Here is a 10,512-nt window from a genome sequence, read left to right on the forward strand (position 1 = left end):
GGCAGAGTGAGACTCCGCCTCAAAAAAAAAAAAAAAAAGAAGAAGAGAGAGAGAGGAATTGGTCTACCTAATTTCAAGACTTACAATTACAGTAATTAATACTGTGTCGTGTTGGAGGACAGATAGACATGTATCAATGAAACAAAATAGAGCAACCAGATATATTCCTATTCCTATACAAATGTGCACAAGTAATGTTTGACAAAGGTCCAAAATCAATTAAATGAAGAGAAGAATGCCATTTAAGCAAATGGCAATCAGGCAATTGGATATTCATAAGCCAAAAACTGAACATCATCCTAAATCTCATATGTTTCACAAAAATTGACCCAAAATGGATCATTGACTTAAGCATGATGTAAAAAACTATAAAATGGATAGAAGAAAATATGAAAAAAAATCAGAATTTAGAACCAAACAGAATTCTCATACTTGACACCAAAATATAACCTATGTAAGGAAATATTGGTAAATAGAAGTTCATCAAAATAAAAAACTTTGTTGCTTGAAATATCTTGTAATAGAATTGAAAACAAGCTGCAGACTTAGAGAAAATATTTGCAAATTACTTGACTGTATCAATGTTAACATCCTCATTGTGCTCTCATACAACAGTTTTGCAAGATTTTATAATTACAAGAAACCAAAGGGTACATCGGATCTTTCTTTATTATTTTTTACAACTACATATGCAAGAAAGGGCTAATATCTAGAATACAGAAAGCAATCCCAAAGTTCAATAGTTTAAAAAGAGAGAGCACACCAACTTGAAAATGGGCAAAAGATATGAACAGTCATTTCACTGAAGTGGATATACAGATGGCAAATAAGCACATGAAAAGATGATCAACATCACAATGAGATATAATTACATATCTATCATAATGGCAAAAAGAAATAATATTGAGAACACCAAATGATAGTGATGATGGGGGAACACTGGATCACTCATACACTGCTGGTGAGATTGTAAATGGTTCAGGCACTCTGGACAATAGACAATTTCTTTTAAAAAATGAACTTGCAACTACTCTATGAATCAGCAATTGTACTCTTGGGCATTTAATCCAGAAAAATGAAAATTTATATTCACACAAAAATCTGTATGTGAAAGTCTATAGCACCTTTGTTAATCATAATCAATGATTAGAAACAACCTGGATGTCCTTCTATAGATGAAGAAGTAAAAAAATTCATGGTACCTACTTACCATGGAGTAGTACTCAGAAATAAAAGGAAACTAATGATGCATACACACAACAAGAGAATCATACTGAATAAAAAATCCAATCCTGAAAGGTTATATACTGCATGATTCCATTTATATAATATTATTGGGATAACAAAAGTTATAAAATGAAGAAAAAAGTAGCAGTTACCAAACACTAAGAGTGAAGTGAAGGGGGAAGGACATGAGTGTGACTATAGAAAGGCAACATAAGGAATCCTTATGGTGATGACAATGTTCTATAACTTGACTGTACAAATGTTAATATCCTCATTGTGCTCTCATACAACAGTTTTGCAAGATTTTATAATTACAAGAAACTAAAGGGTACATAGGATCTCTCTTCATTATTTTTTACAACTACATGTGAATCTACAATAATCTCAAAATGAAGAGTAATTTTAAAAAACAGAATAAAATGAATTATATTATTCCTGGCCTTATAATTTTCATTCTCTGGATGCCTTTCCCTTACCTTAATTTCTCCCTTCTTACTCTCTCCATTCTTCTATTCTTCTGTTTAATTTTTTCTTTTCTCTCCTTTTTCTTTTTGTTTTTTTTGTTTTTCTTTTTTTTTTTTTTTTTTTGAGAAAGAGTCTTGCTCTGTTGCCCAGGCTGGAGTGCAGTGGCGCAATCTTGGCTCACTGCAACCTTCATCTCCCGGGTTCAAGCCATTCTCCTGTCTCAGCCTCCAGAGTAGCTGGGATTACAGGCATGCACCACCACGCCTGGCTAATTTTCTAATTCTTGTATTGTTAGTAGAGACGGGGTTTCACCATATTCGTCAGGCTGGTCTCGAACTCGTGACCTCAGGTGATCCACCTGCCTTGGCCTCCCAAAGTGCTGGGATTACACGCGTGAGCCACGGTTCCCAGATCTGTTTAATTTTTTTAGACACATCACGTTTCAGACCACTTGTCCTACTCTACAAGTTTTCTCAGTCTCAACTGCTACTCAAATCTTCAACTACATGGCTCTGACTCCACTGCAGCCACAGCCAATCAACTACATAAATGTTTTGAGCTCAGTCAGTCACTTTTCAAAGTCCCTGGTCCCTTTTTCTGCCACTTCTGGACTCTAGTGAAATGCTAAAATGGGCAAGGCAACTCGAAAATGCAGAGCAGTTTTCAAAGTTTATGGGACAAACTTTTAAAAAGGGGTGGAGTAGCAGGGGCAGAATGAATGAGATCCACATAGATAAATTTCCTGTTACTCTTCCTGGTAGACTGCTTAAGGAATGGATCTGGCTGCATCTCCTTGTGGCTCATTGTAAAACACTGACTCATATGGTAATATAGCTTCTGGCTTTGCTTGCTGTTTTTCCATACCTCACTTTCCTACTTTTCTAAATTTTTGCTGCCCTGGGAGTGAAACTCTTCAACATAAAATCAGCAGTTAAATCCTGATTCAGTATTTGTTTTTCAGGAAATACATCTTATTAATTTTTATAATTTCCACTCCCATACACATAGTATTTTCTTTGAATTTCTAGACTAAGGCAGTCAAGAAATATTTCACCTCTGTTTAAGTATTTGGGTTTGTTCTTGTTATTTTTTATGATAACAACCAGCTAATTCAGAAACAGCTTAGCATAGTGGTTTATAGAACTAATTCGAGAGTCAGAAATTCCTTGCTTTAACATTTACCACTTGTTTGCATTTGAGTAAACTATTCAAATTTTAGGAGCATGAGTAAATTGGTGATGATAATATCAATGTCACAGGATTTTTTAGGAGGATGAAATAAATGATGTTTAGAAACACATATGGACTATCGAATCTGTAATTAATATTACAGATGCTCTATCTTTTTCCATGTTCTTCTCAGCAATGCTTTTAACCAGTTATAATTTTATGGCTTTGTCATCGGGGGGGGGGGGTCTTCTTGCTTCAGCATATAGTTTTTTTAATATGTGTGTTTGTTTTAGGATCACTTCTCAAACTGCCACCTTGATAACAGACCACAGGCCGGGCGCGGTGGCTCACGCCTGTAATCCCAGCTCTCAGGGAGGCAGGGAGGGAAGATAGCTTGAGCCCAGGAGTTCGAGACCTGCCTGGGTAATACAGCGAGACCCCATTCTCCACAAAAAGGAAAAAAAAAAAAAAGACAAAAAAAAAAGATAACAGACCACAAAAGAGCAGTACTTGAATGCCTGGTAGCCAAGTCTTTATACTACTAACCATGGAAACATAGTCCAGTTACTTCACCTCTGTTAGCTTTACTCTTCCTATATGTAAAATGAATATAATGAGATATTCTGAGAGTTAAACATAGCAGTGTGTCCAATAAATACTCATGGTGATCACAACTTCAGGTGACCTTCCCTCCTTCCTCCATCTCTCCTCTCCCCTCCCTTCCCCTCCCCTCCCCTCCCTCCCTCCCTCCCTTCCTTCCTAATATTCCATCTTGCCTTGAGGTGCTACATCTCTGTGGGTAAAAATTTTCGTATGATTTTATTTTAGTATTTCAGTAACTGATATTCCATAAATTTACAGCTTAGAAACACCTGTTTATGGTGTTTTTGTTTTCACAGTGCTACAATAGGGCACTAGCATTTTTATATATTAATATATAGATATAAGCAAAAGACACCAGGGTATGGGGTTCTTGATTAATGCTTTTATGTATTTTCCCCATAATGGTTTTAAACATTCACTGTCATTACTCTTTTCTTATTAGTGAATGTTTGATGTGCATATGAAAGGATATCATTGCTGATGATTTTAAAATATAAATTATATGGCATCTGTTGGTATGTTGCAAAAAAAAAAAATGGGGAAAAATGCGTAACTACCGAATATAGCTATTTAGAAATGCCCTTAGTGTAAAAATGTGATAAAGATGTAGAGAGAAAAAGAACTGAACAAAATTAATAAAACAAAAAATAAAAGGAAACCACTTAAGGAAGCATTGTACACCTCTTCCTCCTTCCAAGACTGAAATGTGATATTAACTAACTGCCAATCATTATAGCTTTATTTAAGTACATTAGCCATGGAGAAGGGTAATAGATTTAATACTAGCTTGTTTCTCATATTGAGTTACTTACTAATGTGAGTGGCAGTAGAATTATTGTGATCAAATGAACACATTTACATGCACCTGTGTAATTTAAGTGAAACGTTAAATCACAAAAATGTAAACAACAGTGTGTGCTATTTGTCACAAACTTCCAGGGAAAATTGTCAACTAGGACTTTATTGCTGCTCTGAGAAATAAGTGCATGCATCTAGAGTCAGCACCTGCCTTAAGTATTTCTGTGATAGGTCTTGCCTTGAATTTTTATTAAAATATCAGGACCCAAACACCTGACTTCGAGGGTGCTGCCTCAGGTTGTGTGTATTGACAAAGAGACCTAATTTATTAATTAGCTTGTCCAGTTAAAATTCACCCTTGCTTTTTATACTTTACAACTGCTCTCAACCTTTTATTCTATGTTGAAAAATCAGAAAACTGGAAAGAAAGATTTATAGCATACATATTTATTTATTTATTTATTTTTATTTATTTTTTTTTGAGACGGAGTCTCGCCCTGTCGCCCAGGCTGGAGTGCAGTGGCTGGATCTCAGCTCACTGCAAGCTCTGCCTCCCGGGTTCACGCCATTCTCCTGCCTCAGCCTCCCGAGTAGCTGGGACTACAGGCGTCCGCCACCTCGCCCAGCTAGATTTTTTGTATTTTTTAGTAGAGACGAGGTTTCACCGTGTTAGCCAGGATGGTCTTGATCTCCTGACCTCATGATCCGCCCGTCTCGGCCTCCCAAAGTGCTGGGATTACAGGCTTGAGCCACCACGCCCGGCCATAGCATACATATTTAAACTGTATGTATAATTGGGATTTAACTTAATCTTCTAGGCAAAATTGAACATTTTAAAAACTAAGATGAACATGTTAGGAGCAATTGTCAAATTTTTCATCTACAGCAGTGTCATCCAATAAAAATATAATATGAACCACATATGCAATTTAAAAATTTTTAGTAGCCATGTTTCAAAAAAGTGAAAAGAAACACATGTATTTTAGATTTACAGCATATCTTAGTATGAACTAGTATCATTTCAATGCTTAATAGTCACATGTACTGAGTGATGATCTTTGGAAAGCACAGATCTAGAATCTAGACATAATATAAGCTTAAGTGGTGCACAATTTAAGAACTGCTGTGGGATTTTTCTGTACAATTATAGACAACTGTAACACTAAGCAACAATTAAAAAGTGTTTGGAACAAAAATTATTCAAAATTTTAGTATTTCAGAGGCAGAGTTTGAATATGACATACTTGTGGATGGAAAGAAAGTTGTAATAGATTACTTGCTTTACATTTTTAACTTAATGATTTGTCAAGATGACATAAAGATGCAATCAGGCTGAGGTATGGAAAATAATTTATGTCACTGAATTTGCAACTCAATAATATTAGGGTTAAAATTAGAACTGAATTAAATTAAGTTTTCTTGTTACTTTTCATATATCATACCAACTAGAATGTAAAGATCAATGAGGGAAGAGAAGACTCTTTTTCCTGAACGACTAACGATGAAGTGGGTACAGAGTGTGATCTGTTTGAAAGGGATAATTTAAACAAAAATAAAATCCAACAAAGTCTCAAAAATTTAATTTACACATATTATTAATCCGTAAAAGTCAGTAGGATTGCCAGGTGCGGTGGCTCACACCTGTAATCCCGCACTTTGGGAGGCCGAGGCAGGCAGATCACCTCAGGTTGGGAGTTCAAGACCAGCCTGACCAACATGGAGAAACCCCATCTCTACCAAAAATGCAAAATTAGCTGGGCATGGTGGCGCGTGCCTGTAATCCCAGCTACTCAGGAGGCTGAGGCAGGAGAATCACTTGAACCCAGGGAGGCGAAGGCTACGGTGAGCCGAGATTGGGCCACTGCACTCCAGCCTGGACAACAACAGTGAAACTCCAACTCAAAAAAAAAAAAAAGTCAGTAGGATGATTTATCATAGCAATAAATTTTAATAGAGGAAAAACCTTAATTTTTTATTTTTAATCATTAAAAATTATTTTTTATATCTTGAGACAAAACATGTAATTTCTAAATGTTTTAAAATAAACAGTCTGATATGTAACAAACGCATATCCAAACATGTTTCTATTGTATAGATTTTTTTAAATTCATAACTTTGTAAGATGGTTTGTTTTGTAAATCATATTGTCTTGGGCCAGGCACGGTGGCTCATGCCTGTAATCCCAGCACTTTGGGAGGCCGAGACCAGCGGATCATGAGGTCAGGAGATGGAGACCATCCTGGCTAACGCGATGAAACCCCGTCTCCACTAAAAATACAAACAAAAAAAAAAATTAGCCGGGTGTGGTGGCAGGCGCCTGTAGTCCCAGCTATTCAGGAGGCTGAGGCAGGAGAATGGCGTGAACCCGGGAGGCAGAGCTTGCAGTGAGCCGAGATAGCACCACTGCGCTCCAATTCGGGCAACAGAGTGAGACTTCATTTGAAAAAAAAAATGTGTGTGTGTGTGTGTGTGTGTATGTGTGTGTGTATGTATACACACACACACACATACTGTCTCCTCATGATATAAACAAAGAGGTTCAAAGACTTCTTACAGACATAGGATGTGGTCATAATATTTTGCTAATGGGATAGGATATGAAATTAATACATTATGCTTTCAAATTGGTAAATATTACATAGAAAATATACTCAAGGATATGTCAAAATGCTAATAGTTGTTTTTGGTCATTTCTTTCTATTTTTTTACTTTCTGACAGTTTAAAAGAGTAATTTTAATTTAATAATAAAGCCAATGAGGCTTATCTCATCATACAAAGAAAACATAAATTGTTGCATTTGAATTCATAAAAAGTAAAAATTTCTCTTTATCAAAAATATTCAAAAAGAAAAAGACAAAAGCCTGACAGAACTATATGTGACAAATAGAACAAGAAGTTAATAGCCTTACTGTACAAAAAATTAAAACAATTAAAAATAAGGATTACAAGAATAGTCAAAGCAAAAGGAAAATAACACAAAAATCAACCTCAGTAATAACCAAATGAATCAGAATTTTAATCATGAAATATCATTTTCAAACATTAATTTAGTAAATGTTTTTTTAAAATAACAAATATATGTTATTAGAAAACATTACACAAAACACTCCATTTATTCACTATTGGTGGAAATACAAACTGCCATAAACTGTCTGGGATGTAATTTGACAAGACTATCCATAACTCTACAGAAATCTTGCCTTTATCCTAAAGGTGTACTAAAAATATTGCACTAAAATGTAAGTATGAGATATTTATTCCAATTTTATTATGTTTCTTATTTTAAATAAAATATTTAAATGTTAAAAAAATTAACAATGGCCAAGTAAATAATGATATGTTCAGTAACATGAACATTATCCAGTTATTAAAAATAATATTTTCAAGGAATATGATAAAAAGTTTGTAATCTTAGTAAAAACAACAGAAAAAAAATCTGTTTGTTTACAATTAACATAGCAGCAATAACTAACCATGCTTTAAAAGAAATAAGTAAAAAAAATCAAAATTGTAAATTAGGGGTTACTGTATTAGATTGCCTTGCCAAGCATTCATGAAGTGAAACCTCTTCAATGTTTTAATTAAAAATGTTTTAAGTCATTTGAAATTTAATCAAGTACTTTATAAATAACATTGAAGCTGACTAAGTTTTTAAAAGACGTTGTTAGGGTTTATGAAAGCAGAAGGCTAAAGTCACATACCAGGTGAGAAATACTCATCCATCTTTGCATGGGGAAAATGGCTAAAATAATGTATGGAAAACCGTATGTCAGTGTATTGTGATGTGTTCTTTGTCAGTAAATAATATTGAAAGAGATAGAAACCTTATTGCTGAAGATTTAAAGAAACCAGTCTTACAACGAATTATGTAGGGTGAAAGGTTTACAGTACAGCAGGATCAAAGTAAGCAAATTTCTACACGCTTTGAATTATGTTAGATATTTTTTCAATTATAACACATATAAACTACTCTTTATGAACATTCAAAGAAAGATACAATTTCCCTAAGAAATAACTTAATGAAAACAATAGTAAAACTATGCATTAACTGCTTTTACATGACTAAAAATAAAACCATTGTGATATGTTGCAGATTTAGCACTTCAATTGAATTCATTCACTGTATCATGCCCAGGAAAACTTTCATAGCAGAGATTTTAAGCCAATGATAGTTTGTAGCACTTTATATTTATATCTTTATATCATTCTTTAATCAAAATAAGCTACTTTAAACGTAGTCAACTCTTAAAATAAATGTATTATAAAATTCAACATAATTATCAACAAAATTCAACATTATTATCAAAACAGATCAATGTTTAAAGGCTATTCAAACAACAGAGATCTTAAAAGAGTTGCTGACCTTAAGAATAAGGTATGTGTTCTTTTTCAAAAATCAAGTGTTTCAAATTTACTTTTCTCTGATGACAAGCACTGCCAGTAATATGCTAGCCACCTAACAGATAAAGGCAATATTTTAATAGTAAGCAAGCAGTAATTGTTTTTGAAAGAATATCATATTATTGACTGTACATTTTGAAGACTAGCATTTTGAAGTTTTTCTGCCATTATATAATTTGCTGTTCAAACTAATAGACTAGCCTTATATACTCATATCTGCACATTAGAAATAGGAAATAAGATTTTTGAAATTTTAGTATCCTTTAAAATAAATAATTTTATGGAGTCATGAACCTGTTCATCACATATAAAAACATGACACCTTCAGATTTATTTAAAAGCAGATTTATTTAAAAGCACAACCAATTAATTTTTTATTAAAAAAAAACTGTACAGTATGCCTGAACAATTGAATAACTGGACCACAGGTTTGAGTAGTGAGTGTCATGATTTAGAAATGCAGTCAATGATGCAAGCATTCCTTCTGGATCCATATTTCTTTGTAAAATATCTATTTTGGCTATGATAGCCATTAAAATAATGTAGTTAAATAAAAAACTTAGAAACAGATGGTTATATCACAAAATACTGAAATAATAATTTCATTGTTAGTTAATGGTACTGTTATAATTTATAATATATTAAAAACAACTTTGTAGAGACAAAAATTTTTAAATAGTATTTCATTGTCACATTTAAATTTCTATTATTAAATGCTTTAGCATTTTTAATGTCAGTACAATAGATATCTTTAAAGTACATGCTAATAAATATACATATGCTGTGGTACATTTTTTTGCAATTTATATTGTCTGACTGACCACTGCTCTATCATTAGTTTGGCAAAAGACAATCTCTACCTGGCCCAAATGAGTTCACACAGTCTTGAGGCCAACAGCCTCATAGGAATAAAGACTGTGCTTTCGCTGGTCACTTTTCTCTATCATGTGTCTTACCCTCATAAACTTTACAGAGAACAAGAAGTTACTCTGTAAAAGTTATTCAGAATTTCAGTATGTGGCCAAATGTTAATTTCATATGACTCCACTAATACTTCATATGAGAAAAATTAGTATATAAAACAATTATATTGTTTTAGTTATGAAAAGAAATATATATATATATATATATATTCACACAAGTTCATATAAAAATTAGGAGGCAACATGCTAAATAGTTTATATACTAAGTTATATTGTATACTACATTGTAGAATTAATGGTAACTCCTATTGTCATTTATATACTTGGTCATGTTTTAAGTTTTTGAAAATAAGAAATAAAATCGGGTATTAGGAAACATAATCAGCTCAATTGTTTCCTGTATTTATTTTCCAACAATAGTATAGACCTGGTCTAAGTTCTTATTTATGTGAAAATAAATAAATATGCAGATTATCACTACAGGTTATATAGTGACAAAAATTCACGAAGGAAGAGTATCTCCCAAGGAAAGAAATGTGAGCGCTCTTCATTCTCCTACATGTTCAGCAGTACTAATGACTCAGATCCTTCAGGAATGAATGTTTGAGTCATTCCACTGGGCAAAGAACCACAATCAGCGGAGGTGTGTGCTGAGTGTGAAGGAAATACGAAATAGATTGAAAGAAGATAGGAGGGGGGTGGAGCAAGATGGCCGAAAAGGAACAGCTCCAGTCTCCAACTCCCAGTGCGAAGGACACAGAAGACCGGCGATTTCTGCATTTTCAACTGAGGTACTGGGGTCATCTCACTAGGGAGTGCCGGACAATCGGTGCTGGTCAGCTGTTGCAGCCCGACCAGCGAGAGCTGAAGCAGGGCGAGGCATCGCCTCACCTGGGAGGCGCAAGGGGGAAGGGAATCCCTTTT

Source organism: Colobus angolensis, unplaced genomic scaffold, assembly GCF_000951035.1.
Source record: "Colobus angolensis palliatus isolate OR3802 unplaced genomic scaffold, Cang.pa_1.0 Scaffold436, whole genome shotgun sequence".
NCBI classification, from domain to species: Eukaryota; Metazoa; Chordata; class Mammalia; order Primates; family Cercopithecidae; genus Colobus; species Colobus angolensis.